At 44.3% G+C, this 10,435-nt stretch overlaps 1 pseudogene across 1 annotated transcript; it reads left to right on the forward strand.

The window, feature by feature from the left end:
- Positions 1 to 1,429: 1,429 nt before the first annotated feature.
- Positions 1,430 to 2,153, forward strand: LOC309795260 (RNA-binding protein 3-like; annotated as a pseudogene). Its single transcript has one exon. The product of its transcript is annotated as an RNA-binding protein 3-like (transcript).
- The last annotated feature ends 8,282 nt before the right edge of the window (positions 2,154 to 10,435 follow it).

A 10,435-nucleotide genomic window follows, 5' to 3' on the forward strand; every position in this document is an offset into this window, starting at 1 on the left:
GAGCTGGTGAAAAGAGTCACTTTAGAAGGGAGAAACCTGACAATCAGTACCTCAGTCAGGTGATCAAAGTTAATATCATCAGTGATAAGCCATGTCGGTATCATGTCCTCTTGATATAATATGATGAGAATGGTGCTGTGCCTCTGTGGTCTTTCCCTCAAGAACACATAACCCAAGTCTAATCATTAGAGAAACATCAGAAAGATTCCAGTTGAAGGACATTCTACAAAGTACCTGAACAGTATTTCTCAAAATTGTAAAGATAATTTTAAAAAACATGAAAAGTTTGAGAAATTGTCATACCTAAGAGGAGCCTAAGGAGACATGAATACTAAATAGAAACTTTATTTTTTAAATCCATAGAAACAATAAATGCTAGATAATGCTAGCTAGAACCTAGAATGCCTTGAAGAATCTACTCAACTAAAATATATAGAGGGGGAAAGAAAGGAGGAGGGATAAACTGGGAGATTGGGATCGACATATACACACTACTATATATAAAATAGATAACTAATAAGAACCTACTGTATAGCACAGGGAACATTACTCAATACTCTGTAATGACCTATATGAGAATAGAATATAAAAAAGAGTGGATATATGTATATGTATAACCGATTCACTTTGCTGTATAGCAGAAACTAACACAACATTGTAAATCAACTATACTCCAATAAAATTAATTTAAAAATAAAATATATAGAAATACTTTCTGATAGAAGCTTTTGTTCAAGTTCATTCATTATAGGTACAGATCGAGGGTAAAAAAGCTGGATCTTTGGATGAACAAGTGATAGAAAAGTATACATTTTAGTAAAATCTCATTTTAGGGTGACAAAATAATTCCATCAATTCTCATTAAAAGAAGATTATTAGAAATTAGTGTAAATTACATCTTGTCTAGTATCACCACTTCTGATTTTAAAATTTAAGTTTAGAAATAACATGAAAAGACATTAGATATTATTCTTGTAGACTGTTAAAACACTTGGGGATAGTGAGCCACGGCTCATGGGCCCAGCCTCTCCGCGGCACGTGGGATCCTCCCGGACCGGGGCGTGAACCCACGTCCCCTGCATCGGCAGGCGGACTCTCAACCACTGTACCACCAGGGAAACCTGGTACTGCCACTTTGGAAGACAGTCTGGAATTTCTTACAAAGCTAAGTGTAGGTTTGCCATATAATCCAGAGATGGTGCTCCTTGGTATTCACTTAAATGAGTTGAAAACTTATGTCCACACAAAAACCTACACACAAATGTTTATAGCAAACTTATTCATAGTTGCCAGAAACTAGAATCAATCAAGATGTCCTTCAGTAGGTGAATTCAAAAAGTACCAATAGCGCCCAGTCTCTCGGCTCCTTGGAGGTAACTGTCTCTTTGGCCTTTTTACTTCTTCATTTCCAGGACTCAAATTTACTGCCATGTCCTCTGAAGAAGAGAAGCTCTTTGTGGGAGCCCACAACTCCAACACTGATGAGCAGGCTCTGGAAGACTACCGCAGCAGCTTCAGACCTATTTCTGAGGTGGTTATTGTCAAGGACTGGGAAACTCAGCGATCCCGGGGTTTTGGCTACATCACTATCACCAATCCAGAGCATGCCTCAGACGCCATGAGAGCCATGAATAGAGAGTCTCTGGATGGTCGTCAGATCCGTGTAGACCACGTGGACAAGTTGGCCCTGGGGAACAAAAGGGGGTTCCTTTGGGGCCTATGGGTGTGGTCACAGTTACTCTGGAGGTCGTGGGGACCAGGGCTATGGAAATGGCAGGTATGACAATCAACCTGGAGGATATGGATATAGAAGGTCCAGAGACTATGGTGGCAGAAGCCAGGGTGGTCATGACCCCTACTCAGGAAGAAATTACAGGGACAATTATGACAACTGAGATGAGGCATGCACACCTAATATAGATACACAAGGAATGAAACTTCTTCTGATTCAGGACCATCCTTCCAAATGGCTGTATTTATAAAGATTTTTGGAGCTGCACTGAAACATCTGTTTTAGTATATCAACCTCTGTTTTTGAATTGAGCTCCCAAGGTAGCTTGTTAAAGACCTTTCAGAAAGCTTCATGTGTTTTTAAAATTTTTTCTCCCATTTAAAGACAAATTCTGAGCCATTTGTAGAGTATGGGTATTTTTCCTTCTTTTTTTTTTTTCACCAGTTTTTTAGTTCAGGCTCTCAGGATTATTGGTTCTGACAAAAAATGTTTGGCCAGACTGATTGTTTTTAAAAATGTGTATCTAGGAACACTTAAAAAACCTGTACACAATGTTTAATCATGGTTAGGAAGCAGTTTCCAACTGTTAGCTATAAGAAATCAAGAACATGATTACTTAGAGGTGTTTTATACTCCCGATCTCTGTCTAATTATATAGAAATTTCTTCAAAATATTTGTGTATTTTTTTTTTTTTGCGGTACGCGGGCCTCTCACTGTTGTGGCCTCTCCCGTTGTGGGGCACAGGCTCCGGACGCGCAGGCTCAGCGGCCATGGCTCACGGGTCCAGCCGCTCCGCGGCATGTGGGATCTTCCCAGACCGGGGCACGAACCTGTGTCCCCTGCATCGGCAGGCGGACTCTCAACCACTGCACCACCAGGGAAGCCCTGTGTATGTTTTTTTGTTTTCGTTTTTTTTTTTGGCAGAGCTGCGTGGCTTGCAGGATCTCAGTTTCCCAACTAGGGATTGATCCCAGGCCACAACAGTGAAAATCCAGAATCCTAACCACTAGGCCACCAGGGAACTCCCCCATTTTTTTTTTTTAATACTGGAAGAAAAAAATATTCTGTTGTTTTTCATGGAGCATTTAGGACATCCTTCACTGAGTTGATTAAAAAGATGAAACCTGAAAACAAAACAAACAAAATAAAACAAAACAAAAAGTACCAATACAAGCAAGTTATTTGGAAATATGCAAGTAAATACGGAAAGCATTGTTTAAAAGAGTTGAACGTGGTTGCCTCTGGGGAAAAATAAATAGTGAGGACGGGATAAGAAACTAGGTTTTGTTGAAACAAAAGAAGAATTTGCCTCTTAAACACTGTTAGTGGATGACTGTGATAAAAGTAAAAACAAAAATAGAGAAAAAGAAAAAAAGAACTGGAGAGGAAGGAAGACTCACACATAGACTGAGCCCCCACTCTGAGCCAGTGCTGTTCCAGACACATCTTCATGCTTTGTCTCTTGTAATCCCCACCAGCCTAGAGTATGTATCACTCTCCTGTGAGCCAGGTGATAAAACAGAGGCCCGGAGACACCGAGAGCATGCCTGGGGACACTTATCTAACAAGAGCTGCCCAATCTGTTCATCTCCCTGCTCCCACCACTTTGGGCAGCTCCCACCAGCACATTATTTTTCTTCTGAGTTAGTTCCTCTAAGGAGAAAAGTTCTTCCCCAAAGCCTTCCTCCAGCCCCTGCTGACTTGGGGACAGACCTCTGTCAGTGATTTAATACAATCCAGATGGAAGGCTCCAATTGGCTCTTAAAGCATGCCTTTTGGGAGATTTGCAGATAAGCCCTGGGATGTGAGTGGAGAACAATAAAACAGGAGGGTGACAGAATACGAAGGCTGGGAGAGGGGGAGTCACTTAGGGCTGAGTATGAACCTGACAAAGCAGCCTCCTCCACAGCTGTCAGGCCTGTGGCCAGGGTTTGGGGCTCGGCCACCAGCCCAGAATCTTAGAGTCAGAGAGAGACACATGTGCTCCACACGTTCACAAATTCCAGAAACACTTTTGAAGACCCAGTGGCAGGCATTGGGGTGGGAGCTGGGGTACTGTGTTGAATCAGACACAGACCTCTGCCTTGAAGGGTTCACAGACTAGCAAATGAGACAGAAAGATGGACGGATGGATAGCCAAATATTTATGATCCAGTGGGATCATAAACAAACATTACAGTAGAGGCAGGGACAGAGTATAAGAGGAGGACAAGAAAAGAGTCCTTGTTATGGAGGAAATGACGTAGGGCTGGGTCGTGAAAAATGAACAGACACATGCCAGCAAAAGAAGTTGGGAGGGGCACCCCAGGCAGAGAAAAGAGCAGGTGCAAAGGAATAGCAGCTTGAATGGATGGTGAATCATAGAAGCAGAGTGAAAGGAGCTCTCAGGGCTGTTTGAAGCAGCCCCGTAGAGCTCAGAGGAGCTGGTGTCGTGAGATATGACATCCATTCCTGGTCCCTCCTCTTCCTAGTGTTGTGACCTAAACAAAGTCACCTCACCTCTCTGAGCCTAAGTTTCTTCGTCTATTTTAATGGGTATGATAGATTTTAATTTTTTTAACAACATGGAAATAATATATTACGTTGCATTTTTTAAAAATCAAGAAGTATTGGGCTTCCCTGTTGACGCAGTGGTTAAGAATCCGCCTGACAATGCAGGGGACGGGGTTCGAGCCCTGGTCCTGGAAGATCCTACATGCCGCGGAGCGACTAAGCCCATTCACCACAACTGCTGAGCCTGCGCTCTAGAGCCTGTGAGCCACAACTACTGAGCCTGCGTGCCACAACTACTGAAGCCCACGTGCCTAGAGCCCGTGCTCCACAACAAGAGAAGCCACCGCAATGAGAAGCTGGCGCACAGCAATGAAGACCCAACGCAGCCAAAAATAAAATAAATTAAATTAAAAAAAAAAGAAATGTTATACACGTGTGTCATGAAAAACAGGTTTCTTGGTCCAATCCTTTCTACCCCTGACTCACTTCCTCAAGGCAACCTCTTTTAAACATTTATATTTTTGTTTACTTAGGTGGTAAGCCTCTGAAATTATTCCATTTCTTGATTTACAGATTTTAGGTAATTTATTGACTCCACGGTATAAAAAATGAAAATTTAGTTCACATAAATGCCCTCCTTTTTCTCTTCCTCTCTGTTTTGCCTGCTTATCTATCTATCTATCTAGTCTATCTATGTCTTCTTCTGTTTACATTTGAACATTTAAACAATGTACTTACACTTCTATCCCTTGTTTGTTTTATCAACTCTGGTCAATATCTCAGCAATCTTGTATGAGATAGGCTCCGGACGCGCAGGCTCAGCGGCCATGGCTCACGGGCATAGCCACTCCGCGGCATGTGGGATCTTCCCAGACCGGGGCACGAATCTGTGTCCCCTGCATCGGCAGGCAGACTCTCAACCACTGTGCCACCAGGGAAGCCCCTTCTCCACTTTTTATTTCATTTCCCCACCTCTAATTCAAGTATTCCACTGACTGTACATTTATTTTTATATTGTCAAAAATTTTAACATTGACATTCTATCTTCAATCATCCTTGAGTTTCTATGCTTTGTCTACAAATTGTTTCTAAAAATCGAAAATAGTGTTTACATTCTTATGACTACATATTGTTTACTATGTAACCAATAGGATGCTATAATTATATTACCTCGATTGGGGTTTTTTGCCTTTTTTTTTTAATATGTTGTCTTTTGCCTTTTAAAAAAAATTATTTATTTATGGCTGTGTTGGGTCTTCGTTTCTCTGTGTGGGCTTTCTCTAGTTGTGACAAGCCGGGGCCACTCTTCATCACGGTGCGCGGGCCTCTCACTATCGCGGCCTCTGTCATTGTGGAGCACAGGCTCCAGGTGCGCAGGCTCAGTAATTGTGGTGCACAGGCCCAGTTGCTCTGTGGCATGTGGGATCTTCCCAGACCAGTGCTCGAACCCGTGTCCCCTGCTTTGGCAGGCAGATTCTCAACCACTGCGCCACCAGGGAAGCCCTTGTCTTTTTTTCTTGACATTTATAATCGCCTTTCTTTTTCCCCCTGCATTATCTTATTTTGCCCTATCCCTAAGTTCTTCCAGTGTCTCGAGGATAACATAAAATCTATGTAATTTCTAGATTGTAAGCTCCACAAGGGCAGACATTTTAATCTCTTTTGCTCACCATTGTGTGTCCTCAATCTGCCATCTTGAACCTGAAGTCAGAAGTTTTTTTATCTACCTCTCAAGACTATTTTTTTGGCCGTGCCGCATGGCATGCGGGATCTCAGTTCCCTGACCAGGGATTGAACCTATGCCCCCTGCAGTGGAAGCATGGAGTCCTAACCACTGAACCGCCAGGGAATTCCCTGAAGACCATTTTAAGAGGCAATTGTGCCAAAACAACTTTTTAAATGTCAAGTAGGGCTTCCCTGGTGGTCCAGTGGTTAAGAATCCGCCTGCCAATTCAGGGGACATGGGTTTGAGCCCTGGTCCGGGAAGATCCCACATGTCGCGGAGCAGCTAAGCCCCTGCGTCACAACTACTGAGGCTGTGCTCTAGAGCCCATGAGCCACAACTGCTGAGCCTGCATACCACAGCTACTGAAGTCCTCGCGCCTAGAGCCCGTGCTCTGCAACAAGAGAAGCCACCGCAGTGAGAAGCCTGTGTGCAGCAACGAAGACCCAACGCAGCCAAAAATAAATAACTTTATAATAAATAAATAAATAAATGTCAAGTACTATAAACATAAAATTATTATTTCTATTAAATTTTATTATTTTTATTTAAATACAGTGGTCCTCTCCATCACCTCCCAGACTAATGACTGTTCAACCTCTGTATGCAGTAATGAGAAGCTCACTTTCTATATTTAGGCATCTCTGACTCCTAAAACATCTTTCCTCTATTAAGCTTAAATTTGCATCTCTGTAATTTCTTGCTATTAGGCCTAGCTCTTCTTTCTAGGGTCTTAGCATGTCAGCTCATTGCCTCATGGACCCTCCTTCAGAAACAGGACAGCCACATCATGACTTTCCTGGTGCTCATCTGTAGAGTTTACTCCCAGCCCCTCCCTTCATTCCCCCCACCATGCAAGTTCCCACCCTTCACTGTTCTGACCATGCTGCCCAAAGGGCAGCGCCTACAACTGCCCACAGACTCTAGGCCCATCTCAATCCTCACAGTAGACAGTAAGTATATGAATGGTATTATTTTCTTAAACTATCAATCCTTAAAAGAGCATGAGGACCAAATATAGAAAACAACAATCTCTCTCTCATTTAAAATGTCAGGTCTTGTTAATACACAAAATATGTACTGAAAGGCCAGTATTGACACTCTGCCTTATTACTGCAATCACAACACAGCCTCCTAACATGGAGTTCTTCTCAAACCAGGTCCTCACATCAGCTTGCTCCAAAACCCCAGCCCAAGGACACAAACTGGTTTGTGGTAAGTTTTTCATTTGTTTGTGCAAAACAGAAAAATTGAGGGCAATAGAGTGAACATTCCATAAAGTTAAATTTATTAATTTAGAGGACTTTCCTTTATTCAGACACTCTGTTCCTCTTCCTTGTTTTGGTATTAAAATAAAAGTATCGATATTAAACTTTGTGTTAAAATTATTTTATAAAATGATGAGTGATTCCCATTCAAAGGTTCAAGGAACTACATTTTGGGGAAACTGAAGTGTAGATCAGATAATATTTTAATGGACTTCTTGGAAAATAAAAAGTAAGGGACCTTATTTAGCCCTCCAAATTGCAGGCAGTGGACACGGGGGTGGGGGGTTGTTGCTTATACACCCTTAAAATCTAGAAGTCTGGGAACTGGGCTAGATGGGTAGAGAGTAGAAATCCAGACGGTCTCTGATGTTAGTGGCAAGGACTTTAGATCTGTTCTGAGCACATGCACTTACCTTTGCTACCCTGAAGATCAGCCCAGGGCAGTGGTGGGTGAGTTAGGCAGGGTTGCTGGATGAGATGGTAAACTGGGACAGGACCAGGGTCGACTTGCTGCGGCTCAGGCTATTGCACGGGCTGGCTCGTGAGGCACTGGAATGAGTCTTCTCATCTTTACCTCTCTTGGAGATATTGGTCAGGAGGGCCTGTGCCTGTACTTGTTACAAATGAAGGGAGGGAAGAGGTTTTGTTATACTAAGATGGGTAGAGCTGAGCATCCAGTTAGTGACAAAAAATGAGATATCAGAGGACTTCCCTGTCAAATAACCTGGGGAATGCTACATTTAACAAAATCATACAGGCTTATTCACTACAGGGCTTTTAACATGTGTTAACTCCATGTGAGATGCTTAATCTCCAGCAATCAAATATGCTATGTTTCATCAAATTATGGACCCTTTACCCAGAAATGACTATGGAAAATAAGGGAGAAATATGATGAAGAGGTTTGACAGGCTAAGATCATAGAAAGCCTTGAACCTGAGGATCTCAGTCCTTCCTGTGTATGAGAGGAACGTGGGCTGAGTATTAAAAATGCAGATACCTGGGCTTCCCTGGTGGTGCAGTGGTTGAGAGTCTGCCTGCCGATGCAGGGGACATGGGTTCGTGCCCCGGTCTGGGAAGATCCCACATGCCGCAGAGCGGCTGGGCCCGTGAGCCATGGCCGCTGAGCCTGCACGTCCGGAGCCTGTGCTCCGCAATGGGAGAGGCCACAACAGTGAGAGGCCCACGTACCGCAAAAAAAACCCCAAAAAACAAAAACAAAAACAAAAATGCAGATATCTGGGCCTCATCTCCTGACAAGAGGTCTGGAGCAGGGCCCAGGAATCTACATGTCTACAAACTAGCTCCCATGCGAGGGCTCTAGGGACCACACTTTGCGAACGTGGAGTGAAGATGAGACGGTATCCACAAACAGAAGGCCTGGAAGCTACAGTTCAGACGGCATGCATGAACTCAAGCCTCTGAGCAGGCAGAAGTCTGGAGCTGAGAACCTCGTGGGCAACTCCACCCCTGCTCAAAGGAATGGGAGCGGGGAGAGCTGAGCTGTCTTCTCTCTATCAGAGCAGAGGACATCCCAGCAAAGCCACTTGTCTTCCCCCTGGTGTCTGAATAAGATACTGCAGGTCAAGGCTCACAGACCCAGAGAGCAACCGACTAGCAGCTGCCCTGGGAAAAGTAAGTGGACAAGGCTCAGCTCAAACCTTGCCTCTTCCAGAAAACTTCTCTTAATTTCATCCTCTCATCGGTGCTCCGAGAGTTTCTGAAACATACCACTTCACTCTGCCATGCCTCCTTCTGATGTCTCTGAAATGGTGATTTTCAAGCTTATGGGGACACGGATAGCTTTATTTCAGAAAGTGCAGAGCCTTAGGGATATACCTTTTACAGCTGGAGGTATACATATGCTAATTAGAGCTATGAAGATAACAATCAAGGAACAAATACCAGCGATGTAGCTGGACAGGGAGAAAGGGGGAGGGCAGATAGAATAATCTCCCATCTAATACGGCCGGACCTCAATAAAGTAGGTAACTTAAGAGACAGCAGAAAGGCTACATACTGTAACCCTCCATTTCTATGATATTGTGGAAAGGGCAAAATCATGGAGACAAAAATTGGATCAATGGTTGTTAGGGAAGATTTGAGGATGAGCTGGAGAAGGTAATTGCTTTGCAATCAGGCTTGGAGGCAGGAGGAAGGGGAAATATACTGGGGAGCGGGAGTGGGTTAGAGAAAGTCCCAGAAAGCATCCTACCTTGGCAGACCATGCCACACTAGCGTGGAAAGCAGCCTGCTGGGCTGTGCACAGCACTCTCCCAACTCTGCCCTGGCTGCTGACTAATGTCTTAGGGATGTGAGAGGCCCAGGAAAGGATGCTGCCAAGGATTCCAGGAGGGGCAGGTCACAGAATCTTGGGTAGGAATGAGAACAACAGTAAGAGCAACTGACTTGATTCAAGCTTCCCATTTGCCAGGCATGGTATGCTATAGACTTTACATATATTATCTCATCCAATCCTTGTAACAGCTTTTGGCATTATTACCCCCATGTAACAGAGGAGGAGACTACTGGAGCCCAGAGATGTTAGGGAATCTGCACAAAGTAACCCAGCTAATAAGAGAGAACAGGATTTGAACACAGGCACCTCTGTCTCCAGAGCCCTAGCCCTTACCCACCATGCAGGCCATCTCCCGTCACCCCAGCAATGGCAGAGTCTCTTCCACCACCTTCCTGCAACGTGGCCATCCTGCCTTGGCTTGCATACCTCTGTTGGTGGGTACGCATTATGCCCCTGCGAAGGTCATGCTTCAGTGGACTTAAAATTGACTTCTGAATGCATTCACCCATAGCCCAGTTACCCCTCCAGGCCCTGAGATTATCATTAGTGCTGCTCGTCAAACATTTCCATCTGCTCCTGGGCTCTGGGTGGGTCTGCACTTCCAGCCCCCTGAAATTACATGTTTCCAAGTGACTTCCTTCAACTGATGAAATGTGAAGCTTTAGATGTCAGTGTGCAGTTCACCTCTTTCCTCTGCCACAGTGTTTGCGGGCCAGGGGATGCTCATGTCTGGAGGAAACCCCACTTGGCTTGGATCCCTGAGTGACCAGGATGAGCAGAGCCCCTCCTGCCCTGTACTGTGATGTCAGCAAGAAATGAGCCTTGGGTGCGTAAGTCACTGAGACTTGGGGATTGTTCCTCATTGCGGCCAAACCTAGCCTGTCCTGACTGAATCAGTCCCACAGAGCAAGTCAGTCTG

This window comes from Mesoplodon mirus, assembly GCF_964341445.2.
Source record: "Mesoplodon mirus genome assembly, chromosome: 2".
In the NCBI taxonomy this organism is placed as follows: domain Eukaryota; kingdom Metazoa; phylum Chordata; class Mammalia; order Artiodactyla; family Ziphiidae; genus Mesoplodon; species Mesoplodon mirus.